This window comes from Quercus robur, chromosome 7 (genome assembly GCF_932294415.1).
Source record: "Quercus robur chromosome 7, dhQueRobu3.1, whole genome shotgun sequence".
In the NCBI taxonomy this organism is placed as follows: domain Eukaryota; kingdom Viridiplantae; phylum Streptophyta; class Magnoliopsida; order Fagales; family Fagaceae; genus Quercus; species Quercus robur.
The window spans coordinates 48,130,094-48,157,095 of NC_065540.1; positions in this window are offsets into that span (position 1 = coordinate 48,130,094).

The following is a 27,002-nucleotide window of genomic DNA, read 5'->3' on the forward strand; positions in this document are numbered from 1 at the left end:
CAAACCCATCAGATTTGAAAAGATTCACCAAGTTGGAAACCCCTTGAAACCCCACTTTAGATTCGAAACCCATCAAAAACCCATTTCGAAAACCCTCATCAACAACCCAAATGCAATTTACTAAATTAAAGAAGACACATTTGTTGGGCAAAGATCTAATTCACAGTCCCAAATTGAGCTAAGCAACAGCACCGAGAGGCAAAGGCCAAGTGATGATTCTAACGATGGTGGCGAGGAATATCGCCAATGAATTTTGCTGGGTAGTGGTTGGACTAGGTTATGCCGGATGACTATGGGTTTGGTGTTAAAATGTTAATAGGAAGTAAAAATAATATTAAAATGAAAGAGTGATATAGTATTAAGGTCGATGTATGTGTATAAAAACAAAGAATGGCTAAACTACCAAAATAAAAGTCAAGTTTTCTAGGTTAGTGTAATACCCGGTTCCAAATAAATAAATAAAAAGGAGTTTTTTTAATTTTTTTAATTATATATATATATATATATATATAGGGGGGACTTAGTAATTTTGATATTGGGGTTAGCAATATATATACCTTATGTCAAAAAAAAAAAAAAAAAAAAAAAAAACCCTAGCCAATCCGTATATACCAGTCGAACTATTTAACTCCTTGTGCTTAGTTAACATTCTTAATTAAAATTTCTATTAAACCACGTCTTGGCTATATAGCACTCTCTCTTGTTCTCACTTTCTCTAAAATTGGATATGTTTTTTGAGAGGATGGTGGCTTAAAACAATTTTTTTTTTTTTTTTTTTTTGAAAATAAAAACTTACACCTATTTCATATTCAACAAAATACTACATATAAAATAAGTTTTTCTTAAACATTTGATATTATAAAAATGTCGACAAAGTATAACATACAAAATAAGTGTTTTTTAAACATTTCAACAAATTTATCAAAATGGAACTCAACGCTCTTTTAAGTCTCAAAAGTAGTCTATGATTGATTCTGTACCAAATTTTGCAACAATCTCCTTCTCAATGTACAAAATCATGGAGTCCATTAGAAAATCATCTTCCATCTTGTTACAAAGCCTATTCTTGATAATATTCATGGCTGAAAATGCACACTCTGTAGTTGCAGTAGAAACTAGAAGAGCAACCATAAGTGTAATCAATCTATAAATATATGGGTAAAATAATGATTTTTGGGTTTTTACCAACCATTGGCACAACTCAAAAATACTTGATAGCTTCTTGAAGTCCGGATGCCAAACTACGTTGAGCTCATAATGATCAACTTCTGTCTTTAAAAGTGTCATTTCTTGATTTGTGAAGTCTTTCGGATAAAACTTTCTTACTAACAACAAAATGTCTATACTTCTAAAGGACTCATGTGCCTCTTTAGGATCAAGAGCTGAACTAAGATTAAGTAATTCCACCACATGCTTACTAAACCGATGATTTAATTCTTGTAATATAGAATCTATTGCAGCATAAAAAATATCTACCCAATAATGAAGCTCAATTGTGAAGTCATCTTGTTGATAATGAGCTAGACCTCCTCTCTCAACATAACGAGCATTCATATCTGGGACATCTATGTTACGTGCCTCACAAAATGATTTCACAGTGGTAAGTAAATTATCCCACTCTTCATCTCTGAATTTTTTAATAAGTGCTTTAGTGGATGAAAAAAAATTCATCGCATTCAAAATGTCTTGAGACTAACACTGCAAAGCTTGACAAAGTGCATCAGTGATCTTCATAATTTCTTTCATGAGATGTAAAATGAACACAAATTCAAAAGAAATCATAGCATGATAACATGAGTATGTTGCTTCTCATTGGGAAGTAGTATTTCCTTCCTTGATGATCTAAAGTAAAATTTCACATATTGGACTAAGTATATTTACCAAGCTAGAAATCGATCTCAGGTGAGAACCCCAACGAGTATCTCCAGCCCGTTGTAATGTGCTAATCTAATTAAGTCCTCTTCCAGTTTCAAGCTCACCAATTTCAACAAAATATGCAATTTGATCAACATAAGGTTTTTTTAGTTGCTCAATACGCTTGCATGAAGCACCAACAACATTGACAATAGATGGTAATCTATTAAAAAAATTTTGAACAAGAATAACTTCTTTTGATGCTGCCACTAATGCTAATTGCAAGCAATGTGCAAAACAATGAATATAGTAAGCATATGGACAATCATTTGAAACCAATGCTTTTAATCTATTCCACTCACCTCGGATATTGCTTGCACCATCATATCCTTGCCCTCGAATATCTTGAATATCCAGACTATGATGTGACAAGATAGAATATATTTCATCTTTTAGGGTTAATGTCATAGTATCGGGGACATGAAGTACCCCAAAAAAACGTTCTTGAACAAAACCATCTTTGTCTACAAATCTTATAAGAATAGCCATTTGCTCCTTCATTGACTCATCACGAGCTTCATTAACAATTAGGCAAAACTTTGCATCACCAATTTCTTCACGAATTGTCTTCTTCACCTTGTTTGAAAATACATGTAAGATTTCCTTTTGGATTTTTGGTGATTTGTAAGAGGTATTTTTGGGAGCTTTCTCTATTGGTTCTGCAACATATTCAGTATATGATACCACCAAATCCAATATTCAAGAAAATTCCCATGATGAATTGAATCAGAACTTTCATCTCGTCCTCTAAAAGCAAGTCCTTGAAATGCAAGCACTTTGACAACATCAATTGAGGCCTTTAACCGCAATCGATTGCTTGCAATTTGATCAGAATTGAAATTTTCAAGTACCTTTTGTATGTGTTGAGATTGGTTCATCAAATCTATCATGGCTTGCTCGGAAGCTCTATGAAAAGAGTTAGGTTCTTTCCCTATATGATTCAAAAAGGAACAATTATTTCCATCATTAACTTTCTTCCAATTTTGAAATCCATCCTTAGTGATTACATGACTCCCAGAATTCCTAGTTGGCTTGTCAAAGAGAAAGCATGGTAGACAAAAAGCAATATCTTTACTAGGTGAATTTTCAAGCCATGTACTAAATTCCTTAATTGCAAACTAGGAATGTTTAAATTTACAAGAATGACTTCCAAATTTAGTTTTCTTGTACTCATCTAGTTTAGGTTGGTATGGACCAAGCTTAATGTAAGCTCGTCGTATTTCATCTCGTTCATTAGCATGATATTCCCATATTTGCTTACGCATTCCCAGATCACACACAAAACCTGTACTTTCGTCAATGGTGACATTTGGAACTTCTGTTTGGAGATTTTCAGAAACTAGGACATCAATGCTAGGGGTTGGCAATCTTGCATCATCAACTATGACTTCAGAATTATTTAGATTTTTTCTTTTGAAAAAAATTAATATTATAGTGGACTTACTCATGATCTACAAATTTGTTTAAAAAAAATGCTTCATTATTTCCATATTTCGTAGTTCTATACACCAACTAAAAAAAAAAAAAGGACTTCTTAACCCAAAAAAAAAAAAAATCTAAAACCAAAATAATCACAAACAGACAAGCACAAGTCTATATATATTACTAATATTAGCCACATCACACAAAGTGACAAAGACAAAGTTCACAAGTTCATATATTTATATATATATATTACTAATATTAGCCACATCACACAAAGTGACAAAGACAAAATTTTTGATAAAACCAAAAATTTTTGTCAATTGGTCTCACAAAAAAGTCACTTATGACTTACCATTTGCCAAAGACTAGTCTTCACAGTTAACAGTACTCACAAATGACAAAATAGTGAAAGACTACTCTCACAAATTCACTATCACATCTGCTACTCACATCCTACTGTCCTGGTCCCACTTTATTTCTTTATAGATAAAACCAAAAAAAAAAAAAAAAAGTAACAAACATTGAAAGTCTGAAACTGGTCCACACAATCACAAAGAGCCACAAACAATTACACAATAGTCAATACAAAGCCACAAATACAAACTAGTCTACGGTCCACTGTCCACACATGACACAACACACCAATCCATAAAATTATATTAAAAAGCCACAACTCACAAATAACAGTCAACACAATTCATAAAAAAACGCAGAGGGCAGAGGGCTAACCGGCTGGCACTGGCAGAGCAATATAGCAAAGACAAAAAAACAAAAATATGAACTTGAGAGAGGAGAGAAATTTCTTAGATTTACCGTGTGTGACTGTGATCAAGGATCAGAGAAGGAGAAGTAGCAGCAACAGTCCGGATCTGATTTGAGGAAAAGAGCAATAGCAGCAGCAATGATGGAGGAGGCATTGATGCTTGAAGAGGTTGAGTGGAGGAAGAGGGAGGTTAGGGTAAAATTTTGAGAATTATAATTTAGGTTTTTAGTCCATATTTATTTTTTATTTTGTAGTATTTAGTTTGTCGGTTATTTTTATTTATTTATTTTGCATGAGTTAGTCGGTGATTTTTTCAGATTGATTCATTTCCCCTTTTCTTTTTTTTTTAATTGGAAGGGGGGTGGGGGGGGGGGGGGGGCACCCCACTGTAGGTTCGTCCCTGCTTGGAGTGGTCTAATCAGATAGTGTTTAGTGTGATATGTTTGACAACCCTTTCAAGTCCCGGGATAACCTTTATGAAATGGAAGAGATGTGATTGAATGAGATCTGGCTTGTGGGATCAATATTTGGGCACCAAACTTTTGTAGATATTATAGTGTGCCATCACTGGAATAAGGGTGCAAAAAATCACAATCCTGCAACAGCGATGACCAACATTTTCCTACACCTACCACAAAGAAAATTGACCATGCCGCCACAGCTACATTCTCAGCACAAGGATTTTTGCCATCCTATTGCTTTGGTAACTCAAACTTGAAATTGGGTCTCCAACAACTCAAGAAACTAGCTTGTCCTTGAGTTTCAACTCTAGGCCTTGCCCCTTTACGACCTTCTGCTCTAGCTTCTTATTCAGAATTGAGAAAGGATTGCATCGATAGTCTTGGCTTGCCCAAGTCTAGGTAATCACCCTAGCCTTTTTCCATTCTAAGCCTTTCTTAACTAATACCGTACACACCTAATTTTAATTATGCATTTGAGGGGACAAATTAGGAGTATAACATGTATATTGTTATGGGGATTGATATGTTGTGTTATTTTTGGATCAAATTGTTGGATTGGGAAGCCTACGGGTTCAAGCATGTATAGGGTTGGGAATGGTTCACGTGAATTACTTGATAATAGAAGAGCTTGGGCTAAATGGATAAAAATTACTATAGTGAAGGGATTGAGGGTCTGGACTAGTTGGACTCTAGGTTGCTTAGTGAAATCAGTTACTTAATTGAATATATTTTGAGTATTCCTTGAATTGAGGTTTCTAGAGAGGAATAAATTAAGTTTAGGAAAAATAGGCTTAAATTGGATTAAGTAGCTTTGTCTAAGTCTATGAATTAATTTGTGTATTGGATTGTAATAGGTTGAACTCCTAATTTTGGTGTCACTTTGGTATGGCTTTTGGAGGTAAGTAACCTTATCGTAATTGGTTTTATTCTGTGTAATTTAACTATTGAAAATTGTTTATAGTTGTTACAATTTTATTTCTATTGTATTACTGATTTCAAGTAAAGAATTATCACAAATATATCTGAGCACTGAATATATGATGTATTTTATTTAATTGTTTTAGCTATACTGATTCAAAGTAAAGAACAAAGATTTTTCACAAATATATATGAGCATTGAATATAAGATTTATTTTATTTAATTGTTTTTTTAACTATATTGATTTAAAGCAAAGAATATAGAAATATCACAAATATATTTGAATATTGAATATATGATCATATATATATATATATATATATGCATTTGAATAAGATATATTTTTGTTAGAAACTATGATTTCATATATATGATTATGGACAATCTGACTATGAATTGATTCTGATACCCAAACCAATGAGGGCTATTCATTGGTATTCTAATACCCAAACCAATGGGGGCTATTCATTGGTACTAATGGGGGTTATTCATTGGTATTCTGATACCTGAACCAAGGACAAAATGGCCGTATACCCTTTTCACCCAAATTATATAGCCTTATGCCCCCTTCCCAAACTAATTAGGAAAATGTCCCTCTTTTGTAACTCGATTTTTTCAAAATCGAGTTAAAAAAAAATAAAATAAAAAAATTCTGGAGCCCTATAGTGACGTTTTTAAGGACCTACAGTGACAAAAACGTCACTATAGGTCTTTAAAAATGTCACTATAGGGCTTAACTCGATTTTGAGAAAGTCGAGTTTCAAAAGAGAGGCATTTCCCTAATTATTTTGGGAACGGGGGTATAAAGCTATATAATTTGGGTGAAAATGGCATAAGGCAATTTTGTCCCCCAAACCAATGAGGGTTATTCATTAGTACTCTGATACCCAGTCAGTGGGGGTTATTCATTGGTACTCTGATGCCCAGTCACGGGGGTATAGCGTGATCATAGTCATAAGATTGTTAAAAATATGAATTATGTTTGAATATTTGAACTATTTTGAGTCCTTAAAACTACATATGTGATTTTGGAAATGTTTGAGTATTTGAACTATTTTGAGTCACTAAAACTGCTTATGTGTTTTTGGAACCTATTGTAAGTTATAGCTTTTGATATATGGAAAACTGACTCTTTTCTAAACCATCTATGATATATTTGTAAGATTAAAATATGTGATCTATGTGCAACTTATTATTTTAAGACTACGAAACTTCTTCAGTATTTTCAAGTCACATAGTATATTATAACTTTGAAAACACATATTACATCTTATACTTTACAGATCTATTGCTTGATAGAACTTATTAGGATTTTGGTTACTTATTGAGTTGTCAACTTACCCCTTTTTTCCCTCCAATTTCAAATTATGAAAAATAACAAGTTTTAGGAGTTTTGATGTTGTGTTGTGAGAGGGAAAAGAAGCTTAGTGATTTTGGGATTGAATGGTCTTCAAATAGTTTTATATTTATTGGCCAATTGGCATTATGTACATAAGGTTTGGATTTTGTTCCTATTAAATTACTAGAGATCTATTCATAAAGAAATTGTAGAGGTATTTTGGATTTAATTGATTTAATTTTTAAGGATAAATTTTAGTTTCTAAGATGGCCTTGCAAACTTGTAAGGTGCTTACTTTATAAGCGTGCGGCAATTGTCACGTGCCTATCTTTAAAGTTGGGTTCAGGGCATGACAGTTAGTTTAGCTAAATATTTGAGGATATTGATGTGAATGCTCTAAATTAACCCAAAGAACTCTATTTTTTCTATTTTAGGGCCTGTTTGGTTTTATATATAGTTTTTTGTTTTGCAATCCATAAAATGTTGGACCCACACTTGAATATATTGTCTGGCTTGTATTTTCTAAATATAGTTTCCAAAAAATTGTATCCTATTTTCTTTGTTCAAAACAGGAGTTTGAAAACGGCTGAGTGGATGTTTTCAAAATATAGTTTTCAAAATATAGGAAATGCTTTTGATGGCATAGTTGTAATTAAATTGAAAAAACTCAAAACATTGGACCAACAAATTTGACCAAACTCTTCTATCTCTTAAAGATTAGTGCATTTCGCAACTAGCTCGCTTCATGAGAAGGGTTCCCGCGAAAAGGGCATGTGAGAAGCACATGACTGGAAGCTGAAGAGTCGTGCCAGGCTGTCAATTTCACGAGTATTTCGTGGGTAAGGAGGTCATTCAGAGACCCTTATTAAGTGTGACTTTCTTACCCTTCACCCATACTATATATACCCTTATTACCCACAAATGTAAAGGAGGTCATTCAGAGAAAAAAACCCTAGATAGGTTTTCTACAACACACATCCATCTTTTAGAAAGAAAGCTACTCATCCTTAGTGAGAAATCATTCTAGCCTCTTCTCCTTCCCTCTCCCATTGTCATACCATGACAGGAAGACTTATGTATTCTTCTCCAATAACTAGTATAGCCACTAGAAGTAAAAACTCCTCTCTGGGAGTTAGGTACTGCAAATTGGGGGCTCCTCCGTGACCAATAAGAAAAGGCCTGCAGCCTCAAGAAAGGATCCAAAGAAGGAGGGGATGGCACTACATCCTTAAAAACTGGAGGAATGTCTTGGTCAAAACCAAACTGCCGGAGCACCCGGTGTGTTGAATAATAGGTATATTTTGGGCCACTCAAAGAGGGCACAGGAAGCCAAGAGGGGCTAGTGCAAGCAAGATAAGCTAGACTGCCCTCATCACCACAGCGCAAGTCAAAAGTATTACCTGTAGAAGATAAAAAGGAAGACAACACAGAATCACACGCAAAGCCTGGGCCAAACTCACGAGGAGATCTCCAATGTAAGTTCCCTGCTTGATCAAATAACTCCACAAGATTGAGGCCACCACCTTTCAAGCTAATCCAACAAAAAATAATGGGAAAAGCATCAGTCAAATTGCCGCAAAGACCCTTCACTATGTCAGGGGATCCTTGGAATTTATCCTTCACAAATTTCAAATTCTTGCACTTGGCTAAAATAGCTGCAGAACGGTCCCACATAAAAATATGAAGGATAGCATAATGAAGAGACGAGGTAATCACATAAGAATCACCCTCGGTCTCATCTCCATGAAGCTGATCCAATTAAGAATACACATGACCCAAAAACAGAGGGGCTAAAGGATATTGGGTACCTCGAGCCAACTTGATCGCTAATGGAAAAAAGGAAGACTTAACCCCGTACCCAGGAAACTCGCTGAACAAGAACTTGCTAAGCCAAAATACCAGAAAACCAGCCCACCTCACTTCCTTATTCTTCTCACGAGAAAGGGTCATCACCCATCTCCCCATTCTAGCCGGCTTACCACCAGGAGAGGCAGCACGACCACCAAAATGGCCAAACAGTTTATCATCCACCACAAGATCCTCTTCAGAAAGGTTGATATCAAAGGGACTCTCATCACTAAACACTGAGAGAAGGAAGTTGTTAACCACGTCCTCCAGGGTAATCGTCAATTCACCAACAAAAAAGAAAAAAGTATGAAGGGAAGGGCACCAACGACGTACCAGATGTCTGAGCCCTTTGGCGTCTCTAAAATCCTCAAGGTTTCTGGAAATAGCCACTGCCTTTAGGATACCAGCGCGCTCCAGGTGAGCCACAAACTCCGCATCAGACAGCTCCTTGTCTACCCAAATGGGCCAGCCTTGGATTTTTCCTGGAATAAAATCAAAGAAGATAGGCACAGCCTCTCAAATTCCTTGTCTAATCTGAAGGTCAAAAATCTCTCTAGGGTCTGGAACCTAGGCGGAACCGGCAAAACCCGCTTGACCAGAAAACATCCAAGCATGAGGAGACGGAGGAGCCTCACCATAAGATACATGAGGAAAAAACGGACTGGGAGAATACCAGGGATCCCATAAAGGGAAGGCCAAACATTCAGTAACTTTGCGAAAATCACTCGGAGTGGAACCATAAGAACCTTCGCCCTCAAAAGGACTGGGGGTACGCTCTCTCCTTTTTCGGGAAGAAGAAGAAGCCATTGGAACAACACGAATGATGAGAAGAGAAGAAATTGAAAGAGAGAAAAGGGGGAAGACGGGAATAACAAAGAAGAAAAGAAAAAAGAGAGACCCAAGAATGAAAGACTCAGAGAAGCAAAGTGATAAGGTGAAACGGCCCCAATAAAGGCGTAAAGAGCAGTTGGAGAAGACACTGTATGGAAAGACGTGCCAGTTGCCAAAAAATTTAATTTTGAAGAAAGGATTAATCAGCAGTTATAAATGAAAAGTAACGGGAAACGAGAAAAGTGGGTAGAGGAATTTCACCTCAAATACTCAATTGTCACGTCCCGTGCAAAGAGGAAACTGCAAAAATAAGGGAACGCAACACACAGTAAAAGACTAAGGTGACCAAAAGCAGCAGAAAAAGGCCGGGATCCTAAGTAAGAAAGAAGGGAACCCAGGAGAAATTAAAAGAAAAAAAAAAGGGGGGGGGGGATCCTACGAAAACCTTAGAAAACCTGAATTACTCACGCGTGGGCTTCAGGCAACCCACGAGCTCGGGGGGCTAAATGTTAAGGTCTAAAAGGGATCATATTGAGGGAGGCCCAAAAGAGTGAGCCAGGCCCAAAAGGAAAGAAAATAAGCTAAGTCCAAAGAAGCAGGTGCAAGGGGACCACAAAAGAATAAAAAGGCCCAAGAGGCTTGAAGCCCAAACGAAGAAACATCAAGAAGGAAAAGAAACTCACGGCAAGAGGCTAAGTAGCCAGGATCCTCAGCAATCATCAAGGGGCGCGGATCCTTCCAGGCGCATAGTCAAAGAAGATTAAGACAGTTCGAAAGAAAAGGACGGGAAAACAAAATAAGAAACAGAGCAAAGAAACACAAGCGCCAAAAGACACAGTGACATCTCATGACACAAGCAGGAAGCATCTCGGGGAACCAGAACAGAGAAATACGAAAAAGAGAATGGCATCAGGCGACTTTCAATTTGGTAGAATGGGATTCCACCCAAATGGGAAAAAAGGGCAAACAGGGAATTGACAAATGGTGAGACCGAGAAGGGCATACCTCAGCACATCCCGAAGAAGGTAACCAACCAGGGACTTTCAAAGGAATCAAAGTTGAAAGAAGAAAAGAATGAGAAAAATGGGAAATAGAACCTGCCGAGTGAAAGGCACAAAACAGGCTCTGTTCACAAGAAAGCAAAACAGGGGAACCAATGGTTCCCCTGGAAGGCCAGAACTTCATTATAAAAGGAAAGGGTAGGTTACGAAGACAAGGCAACGAAAAAGAGAGAAAAAGAAGAGATTTTCTAGAGAAAAGAACAATCAGTAAAGTTGTGGTGAAGAGAAAGAAAACACTAAGGGAAAAATGAATATTGCTTCCCGGTATCCTGTAAAAGCCACTATTGCACATACTCGGATTCAAAGAGAATCAAACTTTGCAAGTTTTGAAGGCTGAAATAGCCATTCAAGACTATAATTTTTGAGCTTGATTGAACCTTGTATCACGTCCTAGTGAGCTTTCTGTAACTTAACAAAGAACATATTAATGAAATATGTCTCAGTAATTCCAGGATCCCTTTAACATTATTTTGTACCTCTTTGTTGATCCTGTTTTTCTTTTCCGAATCTATCTTGTTGTTTTGGCATGCCTCTCCATACGAATATCATTGCTTGTCATTTTACTTGTATTGTAGGAAGCATCCCCTGTATATCACTTGATTCTTAAATAGCTTGTTAGCTGCGGTGAGTCAAGGCCCGGTTCACCAAACCTCTTATTAGGCCCGGGATTCTTGGGCCTGAGTGTCGCAACAAAAGGGCACTCTCACACACTCTATTCAAAGAATTTGAATCCAAGAAAGGTGGAAATGTCACCTTTGGAGATGGAAGCAAATCCTAGAAAAAAGGGAAGGGAATCATCTCCTTACTAGGGTTACCGGATATTGCAAATGTGTTGTATGTGGAAGGGCTAAGAGTGAATATATTAAGCATTAGTCAGATTTGTGATCAAAACTTCATGGTGCTGTTTTCAAAAGGGAAGTGTTTGGTGCTAAATGAGACAGGAAAGCAACTCATAAGTGGAATTCACACACTAGACAACTGCTATGGTCTAGTTCTTACTGCTGAAATTGTATGTAACAACATTCGAATGCCAAATGAGGACTTATGGCATCAAAGGATGAGGCATGCTAGCTATAAGAAATTATCACTTGTGTCCAAAAATGTAGTTCTAGGAATGCCTAAACTTGGTAAAGTGACAAATGTTGTATGTGGACCATGTCAACTTGGAAAACAAACAAAAGCTCAACACCATGCCACTTTAACCACAACCACAGCTAGACCTCTTGAGCTTCTTCATGTTGATCTGATAGGTCCAACAAAAACAGAATCTCTTAGAGGAAAGAAATATATCACGGTCGTAGTTGATGACTTTAACAACTTCACTTAGGTCATCTTGCTACGGTCTAAGTCTAAAGCTCCTCATCACATCGAGTTATTATGCAAAAGGGTGTAGAATGAGAAAGGATTGAAATTTGATTGAATAAAAAATGATCATGACAAAGAATTTGAAAACTCTCAATTAGAGTCTTTTTGCACAAATGCTGGCATAGCTCAAGAATTTTTGGCTCCTATCACCCCTCAATAGAATGGTGTTGTAGAAAGAAAGAAGAGAGTCATTTAAGAGATGGCCAGAGCTATGTTGCACAATAAGGATGTAACAAAAGATTTGTGGGTAGAAGTGGTTAACACTGCATGTCATATTGTGAATTAAGTGTACTTCAGACCAGGTACAATGAAGACCCCCTATGAACTATGGAAAGGAAGAAAACCAAATGTGAAATACTTCAGTTATTTTGGTAGCACTTGTTTCATTCTAAAGAATTGAGAAAATGTGGGAAAGTTTGACACCTGAAGCAATGAAGGAATCTTTCCTGGATACTCCTCCACAAGTAAAGCCTAAAGGATACTGAACAAAAGGAATAGAAACGTCATGGAGACTGTAGATGTTGTGATTGATGAAGCATCAACTTCAAAGTCAACAAAAGCAATAGAGCAAATGCCAAAATCAGTTCTCCCTCTATCTTTAGAGAATGAACAAGAAGTAGGTGATCAATCTTGTGAAATTTTAAAGTACTCGCAAGTGTACGAACTGTATTGAAGTATAGTTTGACAAGATCGAGGTCGAACCCACAGGGACTTGAATGAACATAGGAAAATTAATCAAATCTTAACCAAATTAATCCTATTCTAGTTTAATAAAAATTGGTTGTTTGCAATTAAATATATTATGCAAATAACTAAACTAAGCAAAGATATAATATAAAACAGTAAAGTGATGTAAACAATCTAAAGAAAGGTATTAAGGTTTTGGAATCCACCTTGTTAATTCATATCAACATATATTTATGATCATTAATTTTTCCCAACCACTAAATGATAATCTGGAAATCAATCTTGCTATCATGGAAAATATTCTCATTAAAATCCTTATTTTAAAAATCAAAAACATGTTCTTCTTCGCTTCTTAAGTATAAAATCAAATCATCTGTATCCGTAGCCAATCAAATTTCAAGATATATCCAATTCTAAAAATCAAATCATAAATTGTATCCATTGACAGAAAAATCACAAGCAATATCTAATTTCATAATCAAGAATTAATAAACCAAACATTCAATTAATTAAGATAAATCCTAAATCATGAGAAAAACATGATTGAACTCATATCTAGAATCCAATCTTAGTCAATTGATATGAAGCAAGAACAATTTAATCATTAAAGAACAACTATTGTGGGAAAAATCAAATCACATAAATAATAATAATAATCCTAAACAAGGTTTCATCCTCAACCTTAATTATAAATTTAGCTACTCATAGTAATTGAAAGAAAACACAAGAATAAAATACTAAATATTAAACTAGAGAAATAATAAAGCCTAACTGTCATGGAAGAAGTAGCCGCAACTCTCTATACATTCAACCCTCAGCCCTAGCACTAGCCTCCTCCCCTGAAATTTTCCCTAAAGAGCCTTTAAATAGGTCAAGGAATCCTATTATAAGTTGAATTCCCGTTTGGAGAAAATCCCAGATTTTTAGGCTTCACTTAACCGATGATTTTGGCCCATTTAACTTCAGAATTAGGACTTTTGGTAAACTACAAAGTTGTAGCCCTTTAAGTTAAATTTCCAGCCCAACTTGAATCATCTTGATTGGACATCTGAGACGAAAGTTATGTGAAAAATACTAACTGATGTGCAGGCTGGAATCCTAATCCGAATTGGACTTGGATTTGGTGCAAATTTCTTTTGATTCCTTGCTCCAACTGGACTTAATTTTAATTGGGTTGGCCTTCTATAACTTCATCATGGCCCTTGTAAAATTAAATTCCATTAGATTTCTTCTTTGCACAAATCCACTTATTTAATTCCATTTTCCTACAAAAGACAAATTCACACAATAAAATTCAATTAAGCACAAAATTGATTATTCAGCATTATTCCAAACTAAATATAAATTGCATGAATTAACTCAAAATAAGTATGATAATGCTTTCTAACAATGATATAAATATGCAAAATTAAGCTATTATTAATGCACATCAATCAAGATCCTCCTCCTCTTGGAGAAATTATAGAGTCCACTGGTGGACTACGTCACTTGTCCACCATTCCACTAAAAAATTTCCATTTGTTTAAAATTTCTGAGTCAGTAATTAATTTCTGTTTAAGAAAATTTTCTAACTAACAATTTTAAACAGGTAAAAGTTTTTTAGTGGAATGGTGGACCACATCACTTGTCCACCATGTGAATCTTATAACTTCTCCTCCTCTTGACTCACCTATTGCTATACAAGCCCTAGAAGACTCTTCTACATCTCGTCTGCCTGAAGATCAAGTAGAAAAAGAACCCTCATTGAGAATCAAACTGAATCATCCTTCAGATATGATCGCGGGAAATATGAATGACCTAACTTTGTGAAAGCGAATAGTTGATAAATATGTGGCAACTTTGTTTCTTATTCATGTTATTTGTCATAGGTAGAACCTACCAAGGTTGAAGATGCTTTTCAAGATGAAACCTAGGTTGAAGCCATGCATGATGAACTTCATCAATTTCAAAGGAATGATGTCTGAACATTGGTACCTAGGCCAGAAGGACTGAAGGAGTGAACATCATTGGCACAAAATGGATATTCTGCAACAAGACTGATGAAGAAGGAAATGTGATTCCTAATAAAGCCAGACTTGTGGCCCAAGGATACACTCAAGTAGAAGGAGTGGACTTTGGTCAAACATTTGCACCTATTGCTCACATTGAATCCATAAGAGTTCTACTCGCATTGCATGCCAAGTTTGATAGGCCAAGAATGTATTGACCCCTTATGATAAATTAACCAATTAATTAGTCAAGTTAATTAATTAATTCAATTGACATGCAAAACACATGGTAGCACAAAAAAATTACCAACTAAGTTAAATGCAGAGGAAAATAAAATTGACACGGTGATTTGTTTTCGAATGGAGAAAACCTCTAAGGCAAAAACCCCACCGGGTGATTTTAAGGTCACCACTCCCGAGAATCCACTATTATCACAATAAGCGGTTACAAGTAAAGGAATCTCAGTACCTTATACCAACCTACAATTGAACCCTTACCCCAATATACAATTGGACTTGTTCTATAGTGATAATCTCTCCTTTTCAATGCACAGCTCTCAGTACATGACTAACCAATCGATGCGTGGATCCCAGTACGCAGCTTACTCCTTTGCACGAATCCAAGTATTTGACTAACCACCAACTTAAGAAGGATGTTGGTTGAAAAATTCTTCAGTTCATCAACACGATGAAGATCACGAAGCTCATTGGTTACAAAACATGTAAGGTTTAATTTTATCAACCATCTTGTTGGCTTTATTCCGTGCCAAATTTGCTTGTATTTTAGCAATTAGTAACCCTGTATTTAGGTGGGAATCATGTAAGGGTAGTGTGTGAGAGAGTGTGAAGAAATGCTCAAGATTGTGCAAAGAAGCAGGGACTCGCGATTGGATCTCGCGGGTGGCTCGTAGCTTGCAAGCCGCCAGATAGTTGCACACGTGCCAAGCATGCCAGAAGCTGAAGAGTCGCGCCAGCTGTTGCACTATAGGACAAAAGTCCCAAGCTGGCCAGGCCGTTAACTTGCGGCTTGAACTCGCGACTCAATCCAATCGCGAGGTCATGTCGCCAGAACACCCTGTTTGGAAAAAACTGACTTTTCACATTCCTTCTCACCCTACTATATATATACCCTTATACCTACGATATTGAAAGAGATTCCAGAGAGAATTTTGAGAGAGAAACCTTAGAGAAAAACAAGATTGATTCATCTAGAATCTTTACATAGAGACTCTTCAAATTCCTCTACTCTCTTCCTCTCCATTGTCAAATCCTTGAGAGGTACATTACCAAAACCTTTTCTCACCATACCCATATCTGTGAGGAGGCCATTTGGTGTTTAGGAAGCAGTTAAGAAGGGACCAATTTCATATTGGTAGATGCTATGGTCAAGTAGCGGAATCTGGCAAGCTAAAGAAGAAATAGGTTCAGCGTAACCTCGTTGGAGTAGGAGCTTAGAGGGCTTAGGTACATTGGGTGGATTAGGCTTGGAGGGTCTTCTACTGTTCATGTATCCCAACTACATTCTTTAGTGGATTGTTTACCGCTTGGAGGGCGGCAAAGAGGTTTTACGCCGAGGGCTTCGGTTTCCTCTTCGATAACACATTGAGTGTTGTCCTTATGTTTGCATCTCTCTTCCCTTAATCTTTTCTATTTAATTTTTGTTGTGGATGTGAATTTATTTGGTTTAGATTGTTTATCAATTCTGTATTAAGCTTACGTTCATTTTCCGAACATTAATTATTTGATATTAAGCTTGAATTGGTAATTTGTAAATTGGGGTCTAAACGTTCAAGGTGTTTTATACGCTTATTGAACTTTCATTTGGTATCAGAGCGAGTACACCCTTATTGGTTTCATTACCATAGTGTTATCCTTGACCCCATATTGAGATGGACCGGTCTCAATCTTTAAATGCTCCACCATATTTTGATGGTAGCAACTATGCCTTTTGGAAGTTAAGGATGAGAGCATTTCTATGTTCTATTGGTGAGGTTGTTTGGGATGCTATTGAAATAGGTTGGACAAAGCTAAAGGCAGCCAAATCCACTTGGAATAAGGCAGCTCTTGTGGTGTCAAATGCTAATAGTAAAGCACTTAATGCAATTTTTTGTGGTGTGTCCCCAGATGAATTCCATTGGATTTCTCATATCACCGTTGCCCAGGAAGCATGGCAGATTTTGGAAACCACTTATGAGGGTATAAAGAAAGTGAAAGACACAAAGCTACAAATGCTGACTACCTGGTTTGAGGAGCTTAGGATGAGCAAGGATGAGTCCTTTGACTCTTTCTATAGTAAGCTAAATGAAGTGGTCATCGGCAAGTTTAACCTGGGAGAGAAAACGGAGGACTCGAAAGTTGTAAGAAAAATTCTTCGTTCATTGCCAGAGAGCTTCCATGCAAAGGTGACTACAATAGAGGAGAGCAAAGACCTTGATGAAATCAAAGTCCAAGAGCTAATCGGTTCTCTCCATATGTATGAACTTTCATTACCAAATCAAAGGAAGAGCAAATCACTGGCTCTTAAGACAATAAATGAAAAGGTAGAAGGTTATGGTTCATCGGATGAGGATGCAGTAGAAAAGGATGTTGCCTACCTTGCAAAGAATTTCTGCAAATTTCTAGAGTTCAAAAACAGTGAGAAATTTGGTGATAAAGGGAAATTTATGAGTTCCAGAAAGGAGAAGAAAGACTTCAAAAAGATAGAAGGGAAGGAGTCCCAATCTACACAAGGTGTCACTTGTTTTTAGTGTAATGGATAGGGTCATTTCAAAAAGGAATGTCCTAATTATCTGAGATCGAAGGGAAAAGTTTATGCCACCACTCTCAGTGACTCAAATTCCTCCACCTCTGATTCGAAGGATAGCTATGATGAAAAAGGGAATTTCTCAGCATTCATAGCTGTTACTCATGTTGAGTCTTCAGAGGACTTGAATTTGCTTGTGGAAGAACTTGGGGAGCATAGTGATGAAGAATTCATGGGAATTGTAGAAGAATTAGATGTTGAAGAAGATGAAGATACAGCTAGTCTGAAAGAGAACTACAATTCTCTATTTGAGAAGTCAGGAGAATATGCTAGGGTGGCCAAAGCAACTGTGAAAAAGATGAAGAAAGTTGAAGAGGACTATAAAAGTCTTCTAGTGAGATATAAGGAAGCCAAGTGTGAGATAGAGACACTAAATGGCGAGCTAACTAAGGCTTACACCAAGGTAAAATTCCTTGAGCTTGAGGTGATTCAAGCAAGTGCCAAGGTGGAGCGAGTATCTACAAAGAAGCTTGATGATGTCCTTTCTTCTCAAAAGACCTTCTCTGACAAAACCAAATTAGGATACACTGGTGAACATCTCCAAAGAAGTGAAGATTGTGAAGGCCAAAGAGCTAGTTGAAGTTTTCCCTACTGTTGAAAAGGCAAATATTGAGAAGAAGAAGAATGTCACTGACCAGCGAGTGTTGAACAAGCCCCGTAATCAATCTGTGGTCAGGTTTGAAGGCAGATCAAAATCTCCTCCTCGATCACAAAGAGGTCCTGGAACGAATCATGTGTGCCATCATTGCGGACTTCAAGGGCACACCCGACCCAATTGTCATAAGCTGAGAGCATTGAGAAATGCTGGTGACCAAAGGTCAAGAAGACCAATAAATGATAAGAGGACTTGGGATGTTGAGTCATCTAGAGATCAAAATGTTAATCCCGAAATGATGGACGTGATGAAGATGATTGGTGCATTCACCAATTACTGGGAAAGCTTCACTAGAAGGTTTGAAAGTCCTAACTCTCGTACCCAATCCTATGTGGATATCACCCCAAACACACGTGACGTGTGGGTGATGAAGGGTACTCATGCATAAGCATTACCACATGTCCATGCATTAATTCTTCCTATGATTGTATGACTGTTGGTTTGTTTATTGATTATGAAATTTGAAAATTGTGTGTTTGTTTAATTTTTGTTGTTTGTGTTTACATTATTGCCTATTATCAATCTTTTCTTTCTTGTGTGTCAAAAATCCAAAAACCACATAAAAAGTAGAAAATCCAAAAAGATTAATCGACATTGTTGAGTTTTGTCTCAAAATATGTTTTACCTTGTACCTTTGTGCAAATGGCTTTGTGCATCTATGAGCATAGCTTGTTCCCTATGCACTTATATCATTGTGGGAGAAATTTTGAAATCTTTGTGACTGTTGTAAATAGATCTTCAACCTTGACATGAATGATTAGTGAATGGTTTTGTTGATCTTGAGACATGCATAGACTTGTGTCTATATATCTTCTCACACTTTATTTTATTGCTTTTGCTAAAAGAGCTCACCAAATGTAAATCTCTAAATGAAAAGAGATATTGAGCTGCAAAAGCCTGTTGCACATACTAGTATTTGACTAGGAAAAAGGAAAAGTGACCAAAATATTAAAAGTATATGATGCCCAAAAAGGCAAAGGTTTACTCATCAAAATGAAATATCAAAAATTTTAGGCATCGATCTCAAAATGAGATGTGTTGATACAAATAAATCAAATGTTATGTCAAACATGAAGCCAAATGAAAAGCTTCAAAGATATTGTTCTCAAGCCTTTGTGGGAGGTCATATATGCATATTTCTATAATTGTGATGGATCACTTTATCTAATGCTAGTTGTGTATGTCTTGTTTGAATTGATCATTAAAGCTTCACATTAGACTATGAACTGTCTCATCTTTGATATTCACACACAACACACATGTCTATGTTCAATGAATGACATATTCATTCTTGTGATTGTACTTGATTAAATGTGTTTTCACATGCTCTATCAGTGTTGATCTATCACAAAAAGATTTTTGAGTGTTTTAGTTGTTTTTGGAAAGTACTTTGTTTTTGCAAAAATTGTCAAAAATTTCAAAAAATTGTTTTGCGCTGTTCTGGCAACTCAGTCGCAAGTAGAACCAGTTGCATGCCCCAGTCGTGAGTCCATCACAAAGATTGTTCGCGACTCACTGGCAACTCATTGGCGGGTAAATGCTTCAGTTGTGAAAAAGACTTAGAATATTTTTCAAAATTTGGATTTTCATGCTTTTCGCGGCTCAAGTTGGCGACATGCTCACGAGTGGAAGGTCCAGTCGCAAGGGGTACATAGAGATTTTCGTGGCTCAGTTTACGATTCTCTCGCGAATGGAACTTTCAGTTGTGAAAAACACTTAGAAAATTTTCCAAAGTTTTCTTCTTAGTGTACTGGCGGCTGATCCTGGCAACTTGCACTTGACTTATCTCAGTCGCGAAAATCGCGTGTTTTGGGCAAACTTAGTCAGTTTTTAAACCTTTTCAGTTTTCCCTCGAACATTTCTGACTGTCCATCTTCTTCCTTTTCTGAAAAACTCTCAAACTCACCATGTCACTCTCAAATGAACTTCCATTTTGAATCATTTCTTTCTCAAATCTTCAAGAAAAAGGTATGGGTTTTCTCTCTCTCACTACATATTTCATGTTTTGAGCTTTATTTTCTTGGATTTATGATTCGTTACTGAGTTTTGTGATATCTGTGGTTTCGCCTATGGGATGGGTTCATGTTTGTTGTGTTTGAGTGTTTGGGCTTGATTGATCTTGTTTGGGCTAGGGTGCTATATCTAGTTTCTTTCAGTGTCTCTTCACTATTAGAGTTTATTATTTGTTCTATGTTGTTTGGCTTATCTCATACCCATTTTTTAGTCACTTTGTCACAAGATATTGTTTTTTTTTTTTTTTGTTTTTTTTTTTTTTTTTTTTTGTGTTATTCTCTATTTGTGACTATTCTCGTTTCTATTGGGTTAAGTTCTGTTTGTGTTGTTATAATGTCTTGTCTACTTGTTGCTATAGTTTCTTATTCACATGAATGCTACTATTGTCTTAAGGATACTATTTACTCTATGTTGGCTTGATCATATCATAATCATTTTGATATGTCTCATAGACATATTTGTTTTGGTATTCCTTGTTTCAATTCATCTGAGTAGTGGTGATACATTTGGTGCTTGGAATTGTGATCTAAAATGTTTGTGTATGAGTTGTTGTGTAAATAGGTTGTTCTATTTCTCACTGCTTTGAACTTTCTCTTTCTACCCCTGTCTCTGAACTGTGTCTTGACTGAGTGCTTTGGTGGTATATTTTTGACAATAACGTGTTACTAATGCTCTGAGTGTCCCTCTATTGTACTCTGTATTGTGGCCTTTTCTGCTTGTTCACAGATGGCACCTTCTCCTACAAAAAAGAAGACTCCTGCTAAGAAAGCTGACGAAAGGTTGAAAATGGACCATAACCTATTTAGGTCGGTTCAACACTTTGATAGATATAGGGATTCTTTCTTAAGGGGTACCATCATTCAGGAAAGATTTGTTGACTTAGGGGATTTGAGGGACACCTTCATTCCAAGTTGCTTTGAGGGCAGAGGATGGGATAAATTACTGACTGACCTACCTGTTGTCTGTGAGCCTTTAATTAGAGAATTCTATTCAAATGTTGTCATAAAGGAGGATGAGTTGAGTTGTTGGGTTAGAAGAAAGGAATTCACCAAAGATGCTCATGATATTGATGAAGTGCCAGGGCTTGAAGGATTAGAGGACTCTGATTTCACCAACTACAAGGACAGGATGCTTTCTATAGAAACTGACCAAACTCGCATTGGTGGACAACGAGAAGGGAGATGTCTCAACACTATCGCATTTCCAACTAACATGAGGTGCCTAACCACCATCATGATGTTCAATCTGTATCCTGTGAGGAAGCTGACTACAATCAACAATGCCAAAGTTATCTTCCTCATGGAACTTAAGGAGAGAACCTTTATTGACATCAGCTCTCACATTTTTGATACTATTGTGGATGAGACTAAAACCACCTCTAGGCCCAAGTTGATATTTCTCGGCCTTCTTATGAGGTTTTTCATAGCAAAAGGTGTTGAAATCCCTCAAGATTTCAGCCCCATGCCTACACCTTCAACTATCAACAAGCTAACCATCATCAGGATTCAAGTTCGTCTTCCAAGTGATGAAGAGGTACCACCTAATGCATTCCAGATCATTCTGGAAAGGATTGATGGACTCAGAAAGGTCCAGAATGAGCATACTGATAGGATGGCAGCACTTCAGGATCAGCTCAACATACTTTCAGCCAAGTTTGACAACTTCAGCACCCAGCAATAACCCTTTGGCCATTCCGGTCAAAAAGGGGGAGAACTTTAGATGGACAGTAGCTCTTAAGGGGGAATGTCAGTTTAAGGGGGAGCTATTTATGTTTTGGTTTTACTTTATGTCTATTATAGTTTATGGATTTGATGTGTCTAATCACTTAGTTTAATGTTTTGGTTCAAAAACTCATGGATCTATTTGAAAACACTTTTGTTACTTTGATTGGTTAATACTTAAAGTTGCTATTTTAGTATTTTATGGAACTTGTTTATGGTAGTTTGTGCCCATGTTGCTTCTGTAAGCTTTTAGGGTTTGTTTCCATGAACTTGTAGGCTTTTATGGTCTGTACCTTGCTTTGCAGCCTTTATGTTCTGTTGACAATACTTCTAGCGAAATGTTATGCATTTTTTTAAGTATTCTCACTCTTGTGCCCAGTAGGATTTTGTTCCTAGATGCATATACTTTAAGTATTGTGCATTGGTTGAGTGATGGGCATATAAGTGATTTGCATTGAGCTTATTAACTTGTATGTCCGGATGTTCATTCCAAGTGTGAATGAGCATTGTGGTCACTATTTTATAGTGATTGCCTATTTGGTCAAGCCATGGTTTATTTCTCATTCCATTTTGCTTGATCGCATTGTGCTTGCCTCATATGTCTTACAAGTTTTCTACATACAACGATTAAATTGTGTTGTTGTGTTTCAGGAGTTACTTGTTTATATGATTCAAGAGCTTATCAGATTCAAGAGCTTATCAGATTCTAGAGTTAGATGTGAGTGAGTTTTGTTCAATTGTTCCCAACTCACATATTAAGTTAAGAGTTTGTTTTAAGGTTTTGTCATGGAATAGCCAAATAGGGAGATTGTAAGGTTGAATTTTATCAACCATCTTGTTGGCTTTATTCCGTGCCAAATTTTCTTGTATTTTAGCAATTAATAACCCTGTATTTAGGTGGGAATCATGTAAGGGTAGTGTGTGTGAGATAGTTGAACACGTGCCAAGCATGCCAGAAGCTGAAGAGTCACACCAGCAGTTGCACTACAGGACAAAATTCCCAGGCTGGCCAGGCCGTTAACTCGCGACTTGAACTCGCGACTCAACCCAATAGCGAGGTCGAGTCGCCAGAATACCCTGTTTAGGAAAAACTGACATTTCACATTCCGTCTCACCCTACTATATATATACCCTTATACCCACGATATTGAGAGAACTTCCAAAGAGAATTTTGAGAGAGAAACCCTAGAGATAAACAAGATTGATTCATCCACAATCTTCACATAGAGACTCTTCAAATTCCTCTACTCTCTTCCTCTCTATTGTCAAATCCTTGAGAGGTACATTACCAAAACCTTTTCTCACCATACCCATATCTGTGAGGAGGCCATTTGGTGTTTGGAAAGTAGTTAAGAAGGAACCAATTTCATATTGGTAGATGTTATGGTCAAGTAGCGAAATCCGGCAAGCTAAAGAAGAAATAGGTTCGGCGTAACCTCGTTGGAGTAGGAGCTTGGAGGGCTTAGGTACATTGGGTAGATTAGGCTCGAAGGGTCTTCTGCTGTTCATGTATCCCAACTACATTCTTTAGTGGATTGTTTACCGCTTGGAGGGCGGCGGAGAGGTTTTATGCCAAGGACTTCGATTTCCTCTTCGATAACACATCGAGTGTTGTCCTTGTGTTTACATCTCTCTTCCCTTAATCTTTTCCATTTAATTTCTACTATGGATGTGAATTTATTTGGTTTAGATTGTTTATCAATTTTGTATTAAGTTTACGTTCATTTTCCGCACATTAATTATTTGATATTAAGCTTGAATTGGTAATTTGTAAATTGGGGGTCTAAACGTTCAAGGTGTTTTATACGCTTATTGAACTTTCAAAACCCAACGACGTACAAACGCAACAACTTCTTCAAGAGAAAGATGAACTAGGAAAAATTCTGTCTTCGATCACAATTTGCATGAACAGAATCTTTGCCTCACACTTGCGCCACCTTTGACGGCCCTTAAAATAATTCTTATATATGTTTAGGGTTGTGAGAAAAGAAAGCCCAAATAAATATACACGGATATGTGTGAAATCAAATCTAAAAACTGATTTTCATAAATCTTAATAGATAGGTTATCTATTGAGCAGCTGTCGAGCATCGGGATGAAGATCCCTTTTAAACCTCAATAAATGCTATTTATTGAACTTTAAAATACAACACTTCTTCACTTGTTTCTTGGATAGATTTGCATGGCTTCAATACTTGGACTTGAACTCTTGTTCCTTGAAGTATTAAACACATCCTAGATCTACCCAATTACAAGTAAAGTGCGGTTTGTCATAGGATTAGCCAATTCTAAATGACATATGTCCTAACAATCTCCCCTTTTGGAAATTCGTGACAAAACCATAACAAACAAATGAACATATGAGAGAAGTCATAAATCACTCAACTCATACTCACTTACTGAATACAATAGAATCTATCCTAACACAAACTTTTGAAAAACTTTGCAAGAAGAGAGTTCATGGCAAGAAAAACTTTGACAACCTATATTTCTGAAACACTTTAAACAAAACTCACGGCATCTTAGTGTCAAACATAAATAAAAGATTGCGTATAAGTAATAAGAAGCATGTGCATAAAGAGAGAAAAGAAACAACACATGAAGTGATAGGTGAAAGAATGTAATAACAACCTCAATACATACATATATATATATATGTGTATATATATATCAAAAAGAATACAAGGTTTGCTATCACAATGTATCTAAAAAGAAAGAAAAGTAAAGATACAAAAAGTCCTCACTACATCCCTAAAAAACAAAAACACTCCCCCTACCAAAAAATCTCTTATACTAACTCTCCTTCTAAGTACATGACCACTCTCTTACCCAAAACTACTCCTCCTTTTTGTCACGAATGACAAAGGTTAAGTCAATGAGAAGCAGTCATCTCCTCGTCACTAGAAGAGCTAGAAGCCTCATCCTTATTAGCATCACCACCATTGGAGTCACCAATATCGTCCTCGGCCTCAAAAGCCTCTGGAGAAGGAGAGGGAGACTCGACGAAGCCACCAAGGCAAGCTTATCATCGTGAAATATGACCAACACGGGTGTTCACCTAACACAATTCATCACAGAAAGTGTTAAGGTGAGCATCCATGCGCTGAAGCTGCGCCATGACCACCTCGAGGGTCACACCAACCGCAGAAGAAGAAGGAGCGGATGTGGATGGAGTTGAAGAAGCCAGAGGAGACACTGTCTCAGTCCATGGCTGCTTCGGTCAAAGTTGGCCTCACTTCGTCTAACAGTCATCCCATCAATAGCACATATGACGAAGAAGTGGTTCGACTTAGGATAGGAGACAAAGAAGTGGCGAATGATCTAGGTGATAGCAGAAGGAAAGATAAGCTTTTCACGAGTCGCTGTATCCTTATAGACATCTATAAGGGAAAGTATGAAGTAAGAGGGAAAGTCAATGGTAAGCCTCTCAAAGAGGGACAACAAATGTCATCACCATATTCAGGAACTTCGGACCTTTTGCAAAGGTCGAGCAAGGGGTGTTTTGACGACCACCCTAAGATGAAGGTGTCTCATAAAATAAAGACATGAGCTCGTCTTTAGATACAGTCTTAAGACGACAACAACTAGGGTAATCAAGATGCGCTACTCTCAAAATGTGTAGTATCTCAGATATAAGATCTGAAGTGGCTACAATACGCGTACCTCTAAGAAGAGTAGAGAATTGAGGTACGGTGTAATCGAATCTGTGCATGTTGGAGTAAAATTCTTGTATGATTATGGAGGGACAAGTGACTGGGATGTCATAAAGGGACTCCCAACCCCTACTGTAGATAACTGTGGGAAGGTCAATATTGAAAAATCCAAAAGAATGGCTTGGCGTTCCAAATGAATGTCATGTTGAGAAAAGTTCTCCGAAAAGTCCTTACAGGCTTTATCATCACGGAACCTGACATGAGAGGGGGTAGAATTAGAAGAAGATGCCCCAAAATGAAGAGGGTTCCAAGACGGAGTAGACTTACGCTTAGGTGCCATAGAGCAACTAATCAGAAGAGAGAGAGAGAGAGAGAGAGAGAGAGAGAGAGAGAGAGAAACATAAAAGTACCAACACAGATCAATATCAATAAGATGGAGAAAAAAATGTTATGTATGCATGAAAAAATGCATGAGCATCTGACATGCAACAATAAAAACATCATGGGCTTAGCCCATTCCAATCCTACCAGCACACATCATTTCAACATAATAAACACACATCTAAAATGCATGAATCATTGTTAAAATGAAAATATGATACAATGCATGAACATTTAAGATCATTTAAACAAAACACATCCCAAAAATTTCATAAAAACTTCATCAATTTTGAAAAACACCAAAAATTTTCAAAATCCCCCAAAAGTTAGGTCAAAATGCATGAAATGTATGATAAAAAGATAGAAAAGAGATCATACTAGAGGAAGAATGCAAGGATTAGACTCAAGAAAGAGTGGGGAAGATGAAGAGGGTGAGAGAGAAGTGTTTGGGAGAGAGAGAGAAGTGATTTTCTATCAAGAGAAATCGGAGAGAAATGAGAGAAAATCGCGCTGAAGCCTGTATATAGAAAACAGTCGATGGATCGAGAGGTGTCGAGCTTTATTTTTCGACAGATGGAGCTATCAAGAAGCTAACGAGAGGTGTCCACAGCAAAGTGACCTCGATGGATCGAGAAGCTATCGAGCATATAGAAACTTCCTTGATGGATCGAAAAGCTATCGATAAGCTATGGAGGCAAGCCCTCAAAAACTTCGATGGATTGAAAATGCGATAGCAGCTATCGAGAAAGGAAGATCAAGAGGCTCGATAGATAGCCTAGCTATTGAAAGGTATCGAGAAGCTATCGAGATTTCTTAAAAAAAGTTTTTCAAAGATGAGAAAAACACAGACATGAATGCAATCAAGCATGCTACTCAACCAAAGATCCAAACAACATATTAAGCTCTTAAAACCATCTCTCAACAAAAAAAAAAAAAAAACATTTAGATCCAAAACACACACACACACACACACTAAACAAGTCTAACCAATTTTATATTTCAAAAACAATTCAAGACAGTTTAATGAGCATACATTAACACAAGTATTTCTTGTGATGGCCAAATCACATTGTACCTGCACATGTATCAAAAGTAGCAAAGAATATTGCATGTTGTAAGTGAAAAACATCACAAGATTGCATAAATGTCTACATGTTATGATGATTTGAGATATG